This window comes from Sabethes cyaneus, chromosome 2 (assembly GCF_943734655.1).
Source record: "Sabethes cyaneus chromosome 2, idSabCyanKW18_F2, whole genome shotgun sequence".
Taxonomy (NCBI): Eukaryota; Metazoa; Arthropoda; class Insecta; order Diptera; family Culicidae; genus Sabethes; species Sabethes cyaneus.
In genome coordinates, this window is record NC_071354.1 from 123,563,087 (window position 1) to 123,583,148 (window position 20,062).

The window sequence follows — 20,062 nt, forward strand, 5'->3', positions numbered from 1 at the left end:
ACCAATCGGCGTGAAAATTTGCATGCAGAGGTTTTTGGGGCCAGGAAAGGTTTTAGTGATGGTTAGAGACCCCTCCCCCCACTAAGAGGGGGGGCTCCCATACAAATGAAATACAAATTTCTGCATAACTCGAGAACTAATCAAGCAAATAGAACCAAATTTGGCATGTGGGTGTTTTCGGTGACAATTTATTCTAGGGTAATTTGAGACCCCTCCCCTCTTTATAAGGGGAATTATAACTCCTCTCCCCTTTAAGAGGGGGGGTTTCCATACAAGTTTCCTCATAACTCGAGAACTAATCAAGCAAATGGAACCAAATTTGGCATGTGAAAGTTTTCGAGGGCAAGAAAATTTTCTATGTTGAATTAGGACCCCTCCTCACTTTAAGAGGGGGCCCAGTAAACCATTTGGTTTGTATGTCTCGATTGCAACTGAGGTATACGAAATCATATCTGAACGAAAAAGTTATATTTCACGCCATATAAGAACATATATGTACCAAAGTGGAGGCGATATACGTGCGAAAATTTTGACAACTATTTGTAATTCTATGTTGCGCAGTTTTTATAACACGCAACTAAATACTCCTGAATATATGATTAAGGTATAATCAAATATTGCAATTGTCTATCCTGCTTTATAATTCACAGTCATGAATTGTATTTGAAGACACGCACGACTGCAAAACAACTTATTGTTCACTTCGATTTGACATGCTCTAATCATTATACAATTCCAATGTGAAATTGACATGAAAACGATTTAATGTGAACTTTCTATTACGATTTTGTGTTATCTGGGGGGGCTCCTGTACAAATGAAATACAAATTTCCTCCTAACTCGAGAACTAATCAAGCAAATAGAACAACATTTGGCATGTGGGTGTTTTTTTTTGGTGACAAGAATTTATTCTATGGTGAATTGAGACCCCTCCCCTCTTTATAAGAGGAATTATAACTCCTCCCCTTTAAGAGGGGGGGCTTCCATACAAATTTCCTCATAACTCGAGAACTAATCAAGCAAATGCAACCAAATTTGGCATGTGAAGGTTTTCGAGAGCAAGAAAATTTTCTATGGTGAATTAGGACCCCTCCCCACTTTAAGAGGAGGGGCTCCTGTACAAATGAAATACAAATTTCCTCATAACTCGAGAACTAATCAAGCGAATTGAACCAAATTTGGTGTATGTGTGTTTTTGGAGACAATTTTTTTTTCAATGATGAATTGGGACCCCTCCCCACTTTAGGAGGGGGGGTCCTATACAAACGAAATACAAATTTCCTCATAACTCGAGAACTAATCCAGCAAATGGAACCAAATTTGGCGTGTAGGTGTTTTTGGAGGCAAGAATTTTTTCTGTGATGAATTAGGACCTCTTCCCACATTAGGAGGGGGGGCCCAATACAAATGAAATACAAATTTCCCCATAACTCGAGAACTAATCAAGCAAATAGAACCAAATTCGGCATGTGGAGGTTTTTGGAGGCAAAAATATTTTCTACGGTGAATTAGGATCCTTCCACACTTCAAGAGGGGGGGCTTCTACACAAATGAAATACAAATTTCCTCATAATTCGAGAACTAATCAAGCAAATGGAACCATATTTGGCATGTGGGTGTTTTTGGAGGCAACCATTTTTCCCATTATGAATTAGGACTTCTTACCTTTTTAGGAGGGGGGGGGGCTCCCATTCAAACGAAATACAAATTTGCTCATAACTTTAGAACTAATCAAGCAAATGGAACCAAATTTGGCATGTGAGAGTTTTAGATGGCAGAATTTTTTTTCTGTGGTGTATTACGACCCCTTTCCCTTTTAAGAGAGTGGGCTCCCATACAAATGAAATACAAATTTCCTTATAATTTGAGTACTAATCAAGCAAATGGAACCAAATTTAGCATGTAGGAGATTTTTGAGTCTTGAATTTATTTTATGATAGTTAGAGACCTCTCACCCCTGTGGTAGGGGGATATGGACTCTCATACAAATAAAACAGAAATTTTTGCGAAACTCAAAAACTAATCCAACTCGAGAAATTCGAGACTCTTCCATAAAACATTAATCAATAACAAGACCACAAAAACTATCTATAGTAACACTAGATCATTCAGGACGAGCCGGTCGCGAGTGTTGCCGGTGACCCGCCGTCGGAAGCGCCGCCCACTGGGGGGCTTGCAAAACTCGAGATAGTGACAAAGATCATCCGAGATTCATGATTTATGTACAACACAGGTTAATTTGTGGCAATACGAAGTTTGTCGGGTCAGCTAGTTTATTTATAAACAGCAACAGCTTTTACTGAATTTGTTATAAGACCATCGTAATGAAACGGAACGTCAGTGATGGTCGCAAGTATTTTCAATGTGCGCATTCACGCGACAACTTTGACGTTCCGGAATCGTGTGAAATTGAAAATAAATTCGACCCCCACAGGGGTTCCGTTACGTTAAGTCCCCTGTTGACGATTGCTAACGGTCAATGTGATTCTGTGGTATATAATCTATTTGGTTGCCGGGTGAATTACAGATTCAAAAGGCAAAACAGGCATCATCATACAGGTTGATCGAAAACAAAATGCAATGAAACTCTTTTTGCAGCAATGATAGATCTAAAACCGAAATGATGACTTGTTTTGCAAAATCAAATACAACCCTAAGCATAGACTTTTTAGTTTTTGGTCCTTTAAAAAAGAATTACCTGTTGACCGAATACTTTTAGCTAACATCTAAGATCTAACTCAAACGTTTTATTTCAGATACCAGAATTTGCGCTCTACTGCTTCTATTAAATACTGTTTTGCCACCCATTTCTGCAGCCGTCAGATATAAGCCGACCATCGCTGTGGCACAAGAAGATACTATAGTTTTTGTGGAGAACGAAGAAGACGTTGCATCGAAGGTTGATTACGTGAATGAAGCATACAGAGATCACAACTTGCCTCCTGCGCCGAAGTTAGTTTTCCTAGGCAGCGGAATAAATAATCTCTCTGGGAAATATTTGGTCGTATATGGAGATATACGCTACGAGCTTTCATCGGCTGCAAGAGCAACGGATGTACTAATAAAACTAACCGCTGTCTTCAACCTACCATATGCAAAGTTGTCTAAGCTTGTGTGGCATTTTTTGAGCGGTGTTGTCTACGGAATTCCCCAACGAGAATCTTACGCGAGTATTAATCAGCTGCGCAATTTCTTAACTACCAGTTACATCGACGAGGCTTAACATGTTTAAATGTATGCTAAAAAGTTGTAGCATGTCGTTCTTTATCGTTCATGATTATCTTGATCATATTAAAAATTATCATATGGTATTGTCAATTGCAAGAAAAATTGTCCAAACAATAAGTGCGCAATCGCTCATAAAAGTGCTATTTTAGTTTAAATCGTTTCGGTCTCTTCGGCGCACTGATTGCTTGGAAGATAACGAACAAGTGCGTCGAAGATACCGAAACGATTTAATGCAAAATAGCACTTTTATGAGCGATATCGCACTTTGGATGGTACAATTTTCCTTGCAATTGACAATACCCACAACATTTAAATACATATGCACAGTTAAAAATTGTCGTCAGATTTTTTCAAGCTTCTTTCCTTTCAAAAAGCACATTATAAATCATCAATCATTTTCTAAAAATCGAAATAATACCATAGTTAATGTACAGACTGAGCCATACGCTAGGGGTGACTCACTTCGCAATTTTGCATTAGCTTTTTACATCATTTGCATTCACTGCAAAAATGCAAGCGAGATTTTTTTGCTGCAAGATTTTTTTATTGGCGGCAACCGTCAGTGTCAGCGCAGCGTGTGACAGCAAGAAATGTCATTGAACATTGAAGTCGAACAGAGCTGAATTTTTTTTACGACCCAAAAAACCAACCCGTGGAATTGTACAGCGTCTGAAGGGAAAACAGGATCGGTTCCGTGGTAATTTGTACGTCCAGCGTGTTGATTTCTCTACTCGTACTGTAATTTTCGCAATCCCAACCTTATGATCCGTCAAGTAGGAGTACCGGAGCCGTGTTGCTAAAATTTTAACGTTTCCAGTAAGAGTCAATAGCGCTAACATTACGGTAAGATTTTTTAACTTTATTCATTTGATATATTCTGATTAATTTTTATATTTCTGTGACAGAAAATGCGTCAACTTATTATGGCAATGCGTCAAAAATGGCACAGAAAAATATTCCGGAGCAAATTACGTGCAGCAAAAAGGAAACGTATTTAAGAAGTACCTTGCGTACAGTAATCGTGGCGGGATGGCACGGTGTCTCATTGACTTCATTACATATTAACTCTTGCAGAAGAAATCCAATCTGGTGACACCCCGAAACGGAGAGTTGCTATTTGCTGCTACGCAGGATTTCATCACTGGTGCTTTTCTGCTAACGCAGAAAGATCAATTCCTTACTCGAGAACAGATTATGCAATTGGCTGCCTGCATGCTGTCCAGTCCTTATACTAATATGAAGATTGACCTGCCAAAACCGGCCATAGTCAAGCCGAGAAAAATATGGATAGGCAAGCAAATTTTCAATTTGATACTGAAACCGAACAGGCAGTGCATTGTAAATGCCAATCTCTCGAAGAAAGGTCGCTATTATACCAGTGGCAAAGATATGTGCATCAAGGATTCGTGGGTTTTCATCCGTGACTCCGAGCTGATGTGTGGCGCAATGGATAAAGGTACAATGGGATCTGATACAAAAAGCTGTATGTTTTACGTGATTGTGAGAGATTTCGGCGAAGACGGCCATCCGGTCGATGTGGCGATTGGCTTCCTATTTTATGATGAATCATGGTTTTTCGTTTGGAGTCGGGGGTGTTACCTCTAACCGAAAACTGCTGGGTGAAAAGCAGGCCTTGCTGAAAATGACTACAGACGGTGTGACGAGTACATTGCCGAAACAAAGAAGGGAATACTCTAATGTCAGCCAGGTTGCACGGCGGAAAAAACAATAGAAGCAGTGATACTGAAAGAACTTTCCAGCATTCGAGAGCTGACAGCTGCTTGCTTCCGCGAGCTACATCCGACCGACAGTTCCCTCATTATGGCCCAGTTGGATTCGAAGGGCTCTAATGTTAATATTTCTCAGATGATAATCTATGTCGGACAGCAGGCCATCAACGGTCCAACGGGTTCGAGGATCGGGCGCTGTCATATTTTGAAAAATTCTGTAAGTATACTTTTTATTGTTCATTTAAAAAAAACAACATCCAATCTTATATATGCTAGTCTTAATGTTTAAAAAAAATCTACAATGACCAACATAAAGCGAAATTATCGACTGGTTTCGAAACCGGTCTCAATCAGCGTCACTCCTTTTGAACATTTTTCTTGTACTTTTTGCCTTTCTACTATATAAATATATAGTATAAAGGTATAGAAATCACTTGGAAAACCGGAAATGGAAAGAAGGTCCTGCAGGCCGAATGTCATATACCATTCGACTCAGTTTCGAAAACTGAGCATTTTCTGTGTGTGTGTATGTATGTGTGTGTGTGCGTGTGTATGTGTGTGTGTGGGTATGTAACGCTTTCAATCTCACTCACTTTTCTCGGAGATGGCTGGACCGATTTTAATGTTCTTAGTGTCAAATGAAAGGTCTAGGTGTCCTATAGGTTGCTATTGAATTTCATTTTGATCGCACTTTTAGTTCAAAAGTTATGTATAAAAATACGAAAAATATGGAACTTCATTATCTCACAGGTCCCTTAACCAATTTGAACAAAATTGATTGCATATGAAAGAGGAGTCTTGCAAACCCTTAACTTCCAAATTTCATGACGATTGGCCTTGTAGTTTGAAAGTTACATAAAGAAATGTGAAAAAATAGTATTTAAAACATATTTTTGAAACATATAAACATCAATTCAATGTAAAACATCACGCATTTTATTTTAATTTGAAAATTACTGCTGAGATCTATCAAACGAAACCGAGTTATTTAAAATCGGACGGTTCATTCAAAAGTTATTCAAACTTTAACACTTGAGCACCGTATATTAAACCGTTAAAACGTGTGAAATCAAAACATATCAATCAAATGTTGATTGTATTCAATGTATGTATGTATGTATGTATGTATGTATGTATGTATGTATGTATGTATGTATGTATGTATGTATGTATGTATGTATGTATGTATGTATGTATGTATGTATGTATGTATGTATGTATGTATGTATGTATGTATGTATGTATGTATGTATGTATGTATGTATGTATGTATGTATGTATGTATGTATGTATGTATGTATGTATGTATGTATGTATGTATGTATGTATGTATGTATGTATGTATGTATGTATGTATGTATGTATGTATGTACGTGTGTATGTGATGACAATTTGCAATTTTCTAATTTGCATTGAAATTCAAGAAAAGTGAGAAACATGTCAATTGTCTGAAGTTTTTGAAGCCTCTTAGTGTAATACGAACTCTGAAATTAAAGAAAAGAAAAAACTTTTACCGACTAAATTCCACTATTTAATATTCATTCGCGACAGATACGTATACGCTTTGAAATAAGGCACTGATGAAGCCTGCACGTCTTAGGCGAACTACGTATCTGTTGCAAATAAATATTAAATAGTGGGATTCAATCGAAAAGTTTTTTCTTTCTTTGATTTCAGATTTCAATTGTCATTTTCTTCACTTGCTGTTACTCACAATTGTACAAGAAAAGGCCGCCTGTAGACCCGTTAGGGGGTTATTTTCTAATTTTCTATATATATTCATTCAAGTCTGCAAAAATTATCTTTTGTGTTAACATTATTTTTCTGTTCTGTTCAGATGTTTCTGAGAAATTAAATAATGATTATTGTAGTAGAAAGGCTAGGTCACGCCGCTAGGTGGATTAATTCGGGTTTTTTTTTTGATGAATTGCTCCAAGGACTTCAGTCATTTTTCTTGTATTCTTCTGTTAAATATTGAGTAGAAAGCAGGGAATCGTAAATGGATTTGGATATAATTTAAATTGGATATAATTCCCTATAACCCGTTAACCACTAGCTCACACAACTACTAGGTGAAAGCTGTTGGTAAAAAGACTGTCTAAAATTGGGTGCGCCTCCTAAAAATAGAAAAGTTGGGTAATGTTAGCTGAATAATTACACTTCATATTCCAATTGTTAAATAAGTTCTAGGAAAAGTACCTACTTGTTTCATAGTAACAGTTTTCCGAAAAATTCCGTCCTTTAAAGGGTACGTATAAAAGAATTAGAGGAAACTCTGCCATAAGATTTACACGGAAAAGCAAATCAAACAGTTTTATTTATACGGCCTAACATAACAGCCCCATGCTGGGCAATTTAGGCAGCATTGGCAGCATCGTACCTGACTCCAAATTGCCGTCGCTTGAAACAGTTTGATTTTAGTTTTATTTATGTACATTGGGCGAACCCCTGCGCACGGGCATAACCTTGAGGATTGCTTAACTGCAACCAGGTCCCAGGGCTGGTCTGTATCTTTACATAGATGAAAGATGCACACTAGTGATGTCAAATGTGATGAAGCATGAACGTATACATATAGCGGAAATCACTGCCATGGTGAAATAACAGACAGAAATCCATTTTTATAGGTATAGATTTGTATGGGAGTCCCCCTTCTTTTTTCCATGTGTGGACTCATTACTGCGACCAGTATAGTTGATCTATTGTAAGGTGTTTGCTGTATGACCTGCACTGCGTTTCATTTTGCTATAATCGCTATTGAGTGAACGATATGCTTATTTTAAATTGTGTGCGTGCTTGCGTGTATTGGGGTTTACCCTTCCTTCAAAGTTTGATCTACTTTACCCACTTATTACTCGCTGCCAGCACTATCCCATAGTATAGCCGTCCCTGGCGAGGACTCACCCGTACCACTGACCAGTACACTTAACTATAGGAGGGACATTCGCACTATCAAGAGGCTTCAGATGGTAAATATAGAATTCAGCACGAAGGAAGGGTAAGTGGAGGGGCCTGAAAATAAACCCATGCTAAAGTCACTTGACATCAAATTACTTGATTCTACTAAGATTCGAACCCACGACCACTCGCTTGTCAAAGCAGACTCGGTAACCTTGCGGCTACGGAGCCCCCCCCCCCCTCTTAGTGGGGTGACGGATCTCTAACCATCATAAGAACCTTACCTGGCCCCAAAAACCCCTGAATGCTAATTTGCACGCCGATCGGTTCAGTAGTTTTCGATTCTATAAGGAACATACGGACAGGCAGACAGAAATCCATTTTTATAGGTATAGATTTTGCTCACTAAAAATAACGTACTTAAACGTTATATTTCAAGTGCCAGTGGTACGTAATAATTGTATTGTGAAACTGAATTGTTATTTATGCAACTTTTTATTGTCAATTGCAAGGAAAATTGTACCATCCAAAGTGCGATATCGCTCATAAAAGTGCTATTTTAACTTAAATCGTTTCGGTCTCTTCGGTGCACTTATTGCTTGGAAGATAACGAAAAAGTGCGCCGAAGAGACCGAAACGATTTAAGCTAAAATAGTACTTTTATGAGCGATATCGCACTTTGGATGGTACAATTTTTCTTGCAATTGACAATACAAGTTAAATGCAATAACGAAAGCACAACTTATAAAAAGTCATTATCGATATTAGCTGCATATGCGTTATAAACGAATAAAACGTATGGTTATGTTTTATTTCAATAACATGTATATTAGCAGTGAGTCAGGTAAAACAGTAGTCTGGTAATTGTCAAGACAACGCTCAGAATCAACATCAGAAATCGCCCAGGTAACCAATAAGCATTAAAATAAGCAGTAAATTAGCCATTTATTAGCATCCCTGGCGTTTTATACTGCAGGTTGTTGTTTATCAGCTTTTTGACTACATAACTGTTGTAAATTGGCATCCACAATTCTATTTAAATTCTTCTTGTTGGTAACTAGCTAGAAATAAGCATTGTCAGCACTATTAGAGGGCTAGCAGTAAAGTAGCCGCATATTTTGCCAAAATAGCATTTAAGTAGCATTTAAGGCAACTTAAATGCTTATTGGCTTGCTTTTAAATTGCATTGGAAATGCTTATTGGTTACCTGGGTCTTGTCTGGCAGCTGGTAATTGATAAACCAGGCTGGAAGCTATCGAAACACAGAATCGGTAAACCAAATGCAATTCTCAAGTCGTACACAACAAAATCAGGGACCGTCACAGCATACCAGTTCAGGCAACTCCAGTGCACATAGACATAATGCTTCCACGGCGACCTAGAATAACACGTGAGTCGTATGAATATCAAGACGTGCGTAGTACATTGTTTGACTGATTCTTTAATCTATTATTAAAGACGACCAAGATTGCTCGGGGATTTGCGTGCTAAATTTCGGAATACCTACATTTCTTCAACATTCATACACCATCCCAGTGCAACATTTGGCATCTTTGTGACGAGATTTGTTGATAAAGTTCTATCTAGTCGACTGTCTTAGGAAACTCATCCAATCAATTCGGTTGAGTTATTTTTTTCTCTTTATTTTTAAGTTGCATTGCTGAATGACATGCAGATAATTGATTGTATGGACCATGCAAGAGTGTGTCGATCACCATAATTATAATAAAAAAGAGATTGTTTTTGATAAACTTCCGACAACGCGAAGTACCAATACCAAACTGCAGATGTTCATGTCATATTTAACTGTTGTAGCTTCATATTATCAATTTCGTACAAGCAGTTGAAACATTACTTAGTGGGTTTTCGTCAGTTTTGATTTGAATATTGAAAGTAACGTTGACATTAGAAAGTTCTGGTTTTGCGTAAATAAGTGCTGTTATTGAGTTATTTTGAATGAGAGTCACTTTGACTTGTTTTAAAATATACGTATTTTATTTACTCACTTGTTTTTAACTTAACAAACGTAACACCGCAATACGGTAGAAAACTGCGCGCTTACGGAGGTATATCCAAAAAACTTTCCGGCGTGATTAGCACGGAGGTAACCAGTTGCGGAGCAGTTAACTGAATATCAAATCTTTAGCAACATTACGGAACCAGCCTGCGACGTCGGCACGTATGGAAATACGGCAGTGTGATGCCTAGATACCAAACATCGGTGCGAATGTCATACGCAGGCTTCACAGGATCTATTCACTCCGGCACCATATATGCCGCACACCCAGCTAATCTTAGTTTTGTATCTGGTTTGTGATCTAAAGACCGGAAAATCAAAGAGGTTCTATTTTGTCTTCTTCGAAAACCAGCGATCGACGGTTTTAACGATTGAATATGAACGATAATATGAACGTTGAATTAAATTGTTGAGCCGAATGATACGGGAAGATCAAGTTGAGGACTATAAACCACCGAAAGACGATATGTCTGACGAGGAGATAAGTGTCAGTTGTATATAGAAGGATGTGCACAAAGTATAGTCAGTTTATAAATAAGACGGTCTATTAGATAACTTTAACGTATTAAGCCATTTATCAGAGATTTGAATGTGTTAAACATTCTCGGAGATATGAAACATTGTATTTGAACATATAGTTATAACATAACATGCTGTACATAAAGAAATGCTTCAAGAATAAATTCTGCGTTTCCCGTTCCAGTCGGGCCAATTCGTTCACCGTTACTGTGTTAGTTGCTCTCCGTGATCCCTATAGCAGCTGCTAATCGTTTCTCCCAATACGTAATTTTGCCGTAAAATTCATTCATTCATTGTCACTTTCATATTTTTATCAATTTGTTGAATGGTAACATTCAAATGGTCCATTGTCCTTATACATCGGTCAGGTTAGTCTTCCAGCAATTCTTGTCACGCTCACGTCCCTTTTACGGGACCGCAGATGCCAGTGAACTCGCTGGAACCACGCGTTCGACGTGCTCCGCTAAGAGGCCGATTCTGTGGACGCAGTTGCTTTTCTTGTCCGGCAACATATCATTTCTTATTGAAGGTTGTTTCACTAGAAATGCTCTCGCTATTCATATTCACCAGGTGATTAAATTTTCTCATTTCAAAAGAAACTTTGGAAATTTAACAAATAGTTATTAATAGTTCGTATTTAGACCTTTGTATTTGGACCTTTGTTAAATTACCAAAGTTTCTTTTGAAATGAGATTTTTGGACCAAAAGATGACCCAACCACGACGGCATTCCCCTACTTCTGAGGTAAGGGCTGTGCACGTTGATGATGCTTATATTGAAGAATCGGCCTTTGATTCTCAACCTGCACATTCGAGGATTGATTGGCCACCACCCAATCACCCATGTCCGCATCTCGCCCATCACTATGAAAGCTATACCCAGTTCGTGTGTTGCCGCAGCTCTGGTAGATGGTATGTCCATCTCTGAACGTACGTACCGTTGAACTCTTCCTGCACATCTGCAGCGCTACGACGTCGAACTTGCGGCTCTTCAATACGTCGGAGAGCACTCGAGTGCTCCGATGGAAGTTGAGAGATCGGCAGTTCCACGTCCCGAGTTTCCAATCCATAGTCCTTTTTCGCTTAATATATGGCCATGGAATTCGGATTTTGTCGCTTCAATACCATCCTCACAGAGGGTTATCAACTTCGGTAGCATCTTATTAAGTCTTGCTTCAGTAACAGTTTGCACTTAACACGGCATGTATACGTATCTCCAAGTGACGTTCTACATGATCCACCATATCCTTCTTAGTAAACCATGTGATGACATTGTACGGATCAAGTGTCTCAACCGTCTCAACGCCAGAATACTATCAAGTATCAACTATATCGGTCGGAGAGAATGGTGGACTTGCTGTGTATGATTGAAAATCAACCGGGTCGGATTTTGATCGGTTAACATCAGAGCGAGTTGATTGATATTGATTTGGCTACGTACAGTGAGGCGGTGATTGTCCCGGCAGGACAAAATGGGTGTGCAATTTTGCGGAGTCACACCCGATATCTAGGCGGTGATCGTACGAAAAATTACCCTGCGAGATCCAAATTCGCTGTCTGTCGAACATGAATTGACGACGCATTCCGGGAGTTTGTGATGTGCAAGGCTTTTATTTCATTTTTAGTGGCAGACAGTGGAGCCGCAACTATTGAAATTTTCACCGTCTAATTGCTCTAGGCTGACAGTTGTTTCCCCATTAAAGCAGCTTCGGCTCGTAGATACGGTTGTGTCGATTTTACTGCCTCCCCTTGCAACTGGGACTAGCTGGTTGAGCGACTGGCCAAAGTGTATCAGGGTGGCAACTCAATCTGTGATTTCAAATTCCTGGTTTTTTCCCGGTTTTCCTGGTTGATTTTTGAAAAATTCCTGGTTTTCGAATATAACTCAAAATTAGCATCAAGAATGGAAAAATACAAGTTTTTTGTGTTGAATATTATGCTGGAAAGTTTGTCGGGTTATCTATTCCCTTTTACTAAATGTGAAAGAGTAAACATAAAAATTTATATTTGCTACACTGACTAGGATTGAAACCAGCGGTGAGTCTTCTCTAGCAAATTTTTCTCATGAAAATGCGTCGGCGACGTTAGCTAAAGGCAAACATTATGAGAAAAATCGGCGAAAGAAGCAAAATCGGACAAGATACTTTTTCTCGTTCGGGTCTGTCTTTTGCAGACCTGCGGTTCCAAGTTAGGATGGTAAGCCGTCATTTTACAGCATCTTTGAAAGATGCACTTTTCAGAGGCCTGCGCAGGGCTCTGTATGCCATTCCCCCAAACTCATTCATGCCTACTTATAAGGGGCATGGATTAAGATTTTGGGTGGAATGGCTTAACTCTTGCAATTCCGCATGACGGATTAAACGCTTTGCTAGGTCATCCCCTCGGGGGCGCTAAGTTTCCTAACTTAGTTAAAAGCTTTATGCTCTTTTCGAAGACGACCAGTATCCCTTCGGGAGTTGAGATGCTTTACCGGTTTTACCGGTATTGCCAGGCACTTTTCCAATACCGAATTACCGGTTTTTCCACGTTCAAAAACCGGTATTTTCTAGCATGATTAAATAACAACTCAAGAAGCTTAAATCGCTGGTAAAACTTTGAAAGTGTATTGTTGATAGTTCTCCCAGTCGACCTCGAGGTATGGTGCTGGCCTAATAAGCCAGTCGTCGTATGTTCGAATCTCGACTGAGAGAGGCTGTTAGAGTCAATAGGATCGCAGCAACTGGCCCTGCAATTGCCCTGCACTCTAAAAGCTGGCTGCGAATTTTGTCGTATAAAAACAGAACGTCAAGTTTCGAAATCGGAATGTAGCAGCTAGGCTTTGCTTTGCTTTTTTTAGTTCTACAAATAATAATTCAATCATGTAATTTTTTTCAAAGGGAAACCTCTGAAATACCTCACTGTTGTCAGCATAGAGCCGGAGTGCCTCGTGCTTTTTAAGCAGTTGTCTCCATTCAACTCAGTTCACTCCATGGGTCACTCATCGCTAATTTCCCAGCAGTTACAAGTCGCTTTTGATCTGGTTGAGCAATCTAGCACGTCGATCCCACCGAGTACTTGTGGGGTTGTTGAAAAGACCCGGTTTTGTCGCACTGTCATTTGGCATCCTTACGACTTGCCCAATCCACCGCAGCCTACTGACTTTGGCCAGATATAAGGGTAAACGGGGTAACAACGCCCGCCGGGGTAATACCGCCCACCATGTTTTTACAGGGCCTTGCTCAAATTGGTGTTAAATGTTGATGACAGTCATATTACTGAATGCGTTCGCAATATTTTACAATACCTTGTACAGCAATATCGTATAAACTATCGGAGAAATAAATAAAAACAGATTTTTCGTTATAATTGTTTCGTTTTTTATAACTTTGTTCCCGCAGAACCTAGGGTCTATTTTATTCAAAACGTTAAAACTTTTAGTAAATCCAACCCATATCGCATCTCTGATCCTGTCTTCATCCGACAGTACCTAAATTAGGTAACTGTTCATGCAGTTTTGTTGAAATAAATAGTGAAATGTGTAACTCGGTCATTTGGGGGTAAAACCGACCACAACGAACGGCGCAAGACCGTTGTACAGAATGCTAGTGCGCTAAGGAGATTTTTAAAATAATTGCATAGTTTGGACCAAAAAATCTCAGATTTACATAAAGCAATATAAATGTGCTTATGTGCTGTGCTGTGTTTGTAGCTGGTAGACTGTTTGGAAAAATCTAAATCGCCAATTTTCCCGCGGGCTCTATGGACATTTTCTTGTTTTCTCAGTTATAGCTTTTTTCAATAATTCCTCCCTCTTGGAACAAATATCATGGAATAAACATATTTTTTATGAAAATATAGCAAATTATCTTAGCAATGGAAAAATAATATGCATCTGCTTTATCAATCAGAACAATTTGAAATGTCAAAAAATGACCCACCCGATAAATTGTAGGAACTTTAATACCCATATTGTTATATTTTATCTTAGATCCTCTCTAGTCCTTAAAGATTGACTCCAGGATGCCTAACCCGATCCATCTTGTTGTCTAAAGAAACTATACGGTATCAATTTCAAGACTGTTGGTACCTATATTACTGATATTCTTCCAATACGAGTGGTTGCCGGACACTCTTTCGAATTTGCGAATCTCGGGGAACTATGTATTGTTTGATAGCAAACTGGTTCAATTTGTTTAAATTAGATAAATTCACGAATCCAATGCCACCAGTTTCATTCAAATCGGTTGAATATTGTTAAAGTTATACGCTATGGCGGTTTTACCCCGTTAGTGGGCATGTTTCACCCCGCATGGAAAAAATACTCTATTTTTTGGAAGTGTTTCCAAATCGCAATAAAAAATAGAAAATCATTACAAATATTTATGTTTTTATTTTTTACATGTAGGTAATAGATCAATTGTTCATTTAAAGCAGATAGATTAGAAATTGAGCTACAACTTTTTTTTATACAGGTGGTTTTGCTTAGGCGGGCGGTCTTGCCCCGTCTACCCTTACGATTGCAATCTCTCCAACAAGTGTATGTAGTTCGTGATTCATAAAACGTTCCCTCTCTCCGCTTTCAGTTTGTGCTCCGCCAAATATCATCCGCAGCACCTTCCGGTCAAACACGACAAGAGCGCGTATTTCCATTGTGAGTGACGTCACAGCTTCAAGTTTGTAAAGAACTACCGGTTAAATGAGGGTTTTGTACATTGTCAGCTTCGTACAGCGGCGTATGCTCCTTCATCATAGCGTTTTGCGAAGGGCAGAGCAGGTCCGATTTCCTGGATTTCTTACTTGAATGCACCAATTTATTAAGAATATTGCGCAACAAAAAAAGAATGTGCGATATACAGTGAAGCTGTTCAGAAAATCTCTAGTGAAAATTGATGGAGTATTCTAGAGAAATGTCAGAACACACCACCGAAGAAGGATTCGTTCGGGTGCTAATACAAACTGGAATAGAAATAACTTTCTGATTAGTTAGAATAGCCTGTTGACAGGACTGAGCCAATTCTACGTGCTCCAATCATCTCTTCGATCTAAAAAGTAAATATACGCTGTACTAGTTATGCGATGAATAGTTCATGAAGAATGAAGAAATCGTTGCATTGCCAGAACCAGTCCAAGCTGCTGTCGAATTGCTGTAACGGAAAAATTGCAAACTCTACGACTCTAGAGCTGCTCTCGGAACACCTCTCAGGTATCGCACAACTGCTGTTCGATTTACTGTATTGGTAGAATTTCAGAGAAAGTTCATATATTTAAATTTATTCGTTTTATAATTAACCGCCCTATTCGTGATTTAAAAACAAATGACTTTGTAATATTCTTCAAGACATCAAGGATGTTTTGCTAATAAAATTCTGTAAGGTACTTCCTTTATCCGAGGACACTGAATGAAAATTCTTTGCCTCCGCAAATTTTTTCATTAGAATTTATTCATTAACATTTGTTCTCGTTTAAGAGACAACATGATAAATTCTCTTGGCGTTTTAAAACTAAATTTTTTTAATGAACTAGTCAATTAGTTATGCCGAAAGAAATTGAGTACCATTGATTATGGAAAGATCTGCTTCAAATCATAAAATTTTTAAATGTAGTTTTCGATTATTAACTTTTAGCGGTTTTCATCAATACCGAAAAACCGGTTTTCGAAATACCGCCCAGTATTGGCATCTCTATACGGGAGTATAGGTTTTCTTTTATTTAAATGTTTTTGTGAAGATTTCTTTCCCCCGTCCAAACCCTCCCATTCTTCCTGATCCTTTTCCCTTCCCATCAGGGAAATGATGATGAGAAGCCAAAGCGGCGAGGCACAAATGTCCAAAATAAATATGAAGAACGTGCCACCCGAGCTAAAAATACCTTCTGAGGATTGAAACCACCCGTTTCCATAAGTTAACTCAATCTAGTACGATTAACTACTTTAAAGAGAAATTTCGTACTTATTTAAAATTTAAGTCATTCTGTAACTCGAATTGAGAGCTTGCTTTTCAATTTTGTAAAATTAAGAGTTGCGGAATGTGGCCACAGATTACTTCACAGACCCTTGCCCAACAACTTGTCTTGCCAGTTGGCTCAACGGGTAAGAAAAGCTAGCAGCTTGTAGCTCCAAATACTGGAACTAATCGAGGTCCAAGGGGCTTACGAGGCTCAGAGCGAATAAACAATAAAAACAATCGTATCCTGATTCCAAACACGGCGAAAACCAAGATTGAGTGTGCACGAACCAGGGCGACTGAGACAGCAACCCATCAATGATACTCCAAGCTGGAAAGAGCTGTTCAGAAGTTCTGTAAACGCGACAAAAGAGCCAGGGTCAACTAACTAGTTGAAGAGGGTCACTACCAGCAGACATATCCACTTATTGTAGAAAAGTTTTGCTACCTTAGTTGACTTAGCACCAATGCGAGGATGTCGCCACGGGCAGAGCTGGCTAATTACTGATCGACCGTCCGACCGACCGAGACAAGCCTAACTGTTCATCTAAGCATTTAAACAACTCTTCCGAGTCTCAAAATCTGCAGACTAGAAAAATCAGCAGCGCGTGATGCCCACAGTACGTCGCATCGACCGTGTCAACCCGGAGGTGCCGTCATTAATAGAAATTGTATATATGAAGTCTTGTAAATCACCAGGAATAGTCTGTATTTTAGCCGAGATGCTGAAATCTTGCCCAGTATCGCCATCGCAAATGTTGCATCAACTCTTCAGCAATATCTGGGAAACTCCAACATTTCCGGTGGATTGGATCCTTCTGTGAGCCCTAAAAGGGTTGCTACAGGAGTAAGACAGGGTTACAAACCTTCATCGCTACTGTTCCTCGTCGTTATGGATAAAATTTTAATTGGCTTTGATACCAAACCTGATCGAGGATTACCCTGAAACTTTTTGACAATGGAGTACACTAGAATCTCGTTTTACGTCCGTTCATTTTACGTGTTTCGTTTTACGTCACTTTTTTTACGTCCAAATTTTGAATTAACGTCCTCTCGTTTTACGTCCAAAATTCGAATTAACGTCCACTTTTTTTACGTCCAAAACTTGAATTAACGTCCTCTCGTTTTACGTCCGAAATTTGAATTTACGTCCTCTCGTTTTACTTCCGAAATTTGAATTAACGTCTTCGGGAAATGACTGCCGCCTTCAAGATGGTATGGAAAATAACGCAGAATTGACTCACTACGTGGCGCTAGTGGGAGGGGGGCTCCCATACAAATGAAATTCAAATTTACTCATAACTCTAGAACTAATCAAGCAAAAGGAACCAAATTTGGCATGTAAGGGGTTTTGGAGGCAAGATTTTTTTCTATAGTGAATTTAGGCCTTTGCCTTCTTTAAGAAGGGGGATCCCATACAAATGAAATATAAGTTTCCTCATAACTCGAGAACTTATCAAGCAAATGGAACCAAATTTGGCTTGTGGGTGTTTTTGGAGACATGAATTTATTTTACGATGCTTTGAGACCCCTTACCCCTGTGGTACGAGGATAAGGACTCTCATACAAATAAAACAGAAATTTTTTCGAAACTTCCCGAAGACCGTAACTTTCTAGATAGCCAGCAGAGCAAGGTACAGCTTGTATAAGAATGCTACATATACGCTAGCGCCACGTAATGAGCGAATTCTGCATTATTTTCCATACCATCTTGAAGGTGTCAGTCATTTGCGTAAACTTCCCGAAGACCGCAACATTCTAGATAGTCAGCAGCGCAAGATATGGCCTGCATAAGAGTACTACATATACACTAGCGCCACGTAGTGAGACAATTCTATAATCCATACAATCCGACGAAAAGCCCTTGATCTGCTAAACAACTTTGTCGAAGACACCAACGTGCTATACGGTCAGGATCACGAGTTATTCCATGTCAATTCGTCCACTTTTTTTACGTCCAAAACTTGAATTAACGTCCTCTCGTTTTACGTCCAAAATTTGAATTAACGTCCTCTCGTTTTACGTCCGAAATTTGAATTAACGTCCACTTTTTTTACGACCGATTTGATTTACGTCCCCCCAATAGTGGACGTAAAACGAGATTTGACTGTACTTGACTCTTTATTTTATTTATCCGTCGAGGAAAGGAATTTGGTCGCATTGTTGCGCAAAGGAGTTCATTCTGGCCTGTGAGCTTTGCTTTTTGCGCCACGTGCTATGATGTTGGAACTTGAAATCAAGCTTGCCAGACTAGCAACTTTCTGCACTTGTTACGTACCGTCCTGGCAATAATGGCAAGTTTAATTCAAAACTGGAATGCTTTCATTCTGCATCAAATGCACAACGAATTCTTGGAGGCGTCTAATTTCACAAATTGTCATAAATAGTGTTTTGTGGGCGTTTGAATAGAATTATTGATATTTAAATTAAGCATTGTTCACATATTTTAACAAAGTCACTTATAGAAGTAAATCATTTTTACAGATAACAATAGCAGCTGCCGAAGATTAACCGAGATAGACCAAGTTCTAGCGGATGGTCAACTAAAAAACAAATCAGCTCACAGCAAGGCGAACTGTTCGCTCTCTGGTTCAAAGCCACCAGCAGTTCCCGAGATGACGATGGCAAAGGCAAAACCGACGTAGGATGGTAGCGTTTCGGAGCAAAAGAGCGATGAAATCGCGAGTGTCGCGGAGAAAAAAACCAACTATCCGCGGCCGGTGTTAGTTTGTCGTCTGCGCTGCCGGCCGGAACCGGCAAACTTTCGTCTGACGGTGACAGTTTTAGCTCAAGTACTGGATGGCTTTGGATTGTGATTCTGTGGATCTAGTTTCATCGGTTTTCTGTCGATCAGCAAGATAGTGACAGTGTGGTTGGGTACAGTTGCGGCGCGATTAAGCTACTTTTTTTTTCTCCTAAATCAAAGTCGAATTCGATACTGTCGTGGTCGCTACTGTATCCAAAATAAGGCCAAACACATTTCTGGACACGAAACGATTACTAGTGCTTTGATTGCTGCGCTGAAGCATGGCAGTCAAAATTCGTTCAAAGAGCGCAACAATCCAACAATGCATATTCTGGCGTGTAATTTACTGACCCGAGGTTATAGCGATAAAAACAGTGGTCGGAAACTTTGGTTCGTGCTTACAAAGACGATGTGATGAACGATCGTATTAGAGTTGATTATGAGAATTGCGCCCCGTTTACCGACAATTGCGTGGATGATTTCGGAACGAAGATTCCACCGAAGTGGATGTCGAAACAGGAGCTCAGTACGTTGGACCCGAGTACCGGAAACAATTTTGTTTCCATCGATGATAAGCATTCAACCGATAGTGGCAAGCACCTGATTGCTCAACTCGTAACTTCTTGAAGATTCCCTCGCTGGCTTGCGATATACCGGAGCTACGTTGCTATCCTGTTGACTTTTATTCTGATAATGTAACCGGTCATAATGCGAAAGATAATGAAGTTCTATCTAACCTGGTTAGATGAGACTTAGAACTAAGCCGTTGATTAATATTTTTATGATTTGTCTCAAAATGAGCAACTGTAAGAAGAAAAAAAATCCTAACTATAATAATGAAATATATTGACATTCAAATAAAAAATAAATATATAAATAAAAAATCTGACAATAGAATAAATTTGAAACTTTGATTTTTGTTAGCTATTTTCTCTAAAAATCCCATCGAGAAAAGGTGATGTTTAACAACATTACTGAAAGATTTTGTGGGATCTTCGTGTTCC

At 39.1% G+C, this 20,062-nt stretch overlaps 1 pseudogene; it reads left to right on the plus strand.

The window, feature by feature from the left end:
* The first annotated feature begins 4,422 nt into the window (after positions 1–4,422).
* On the plus strand, positions 4,423–19,685 carry LOC128735953 (DNA-directed RNA polymerase III subunit RPC1-like; annotated as a pseudogene).
* Positions 19,686–20,062: the final 377 nt, after the last annotated feature.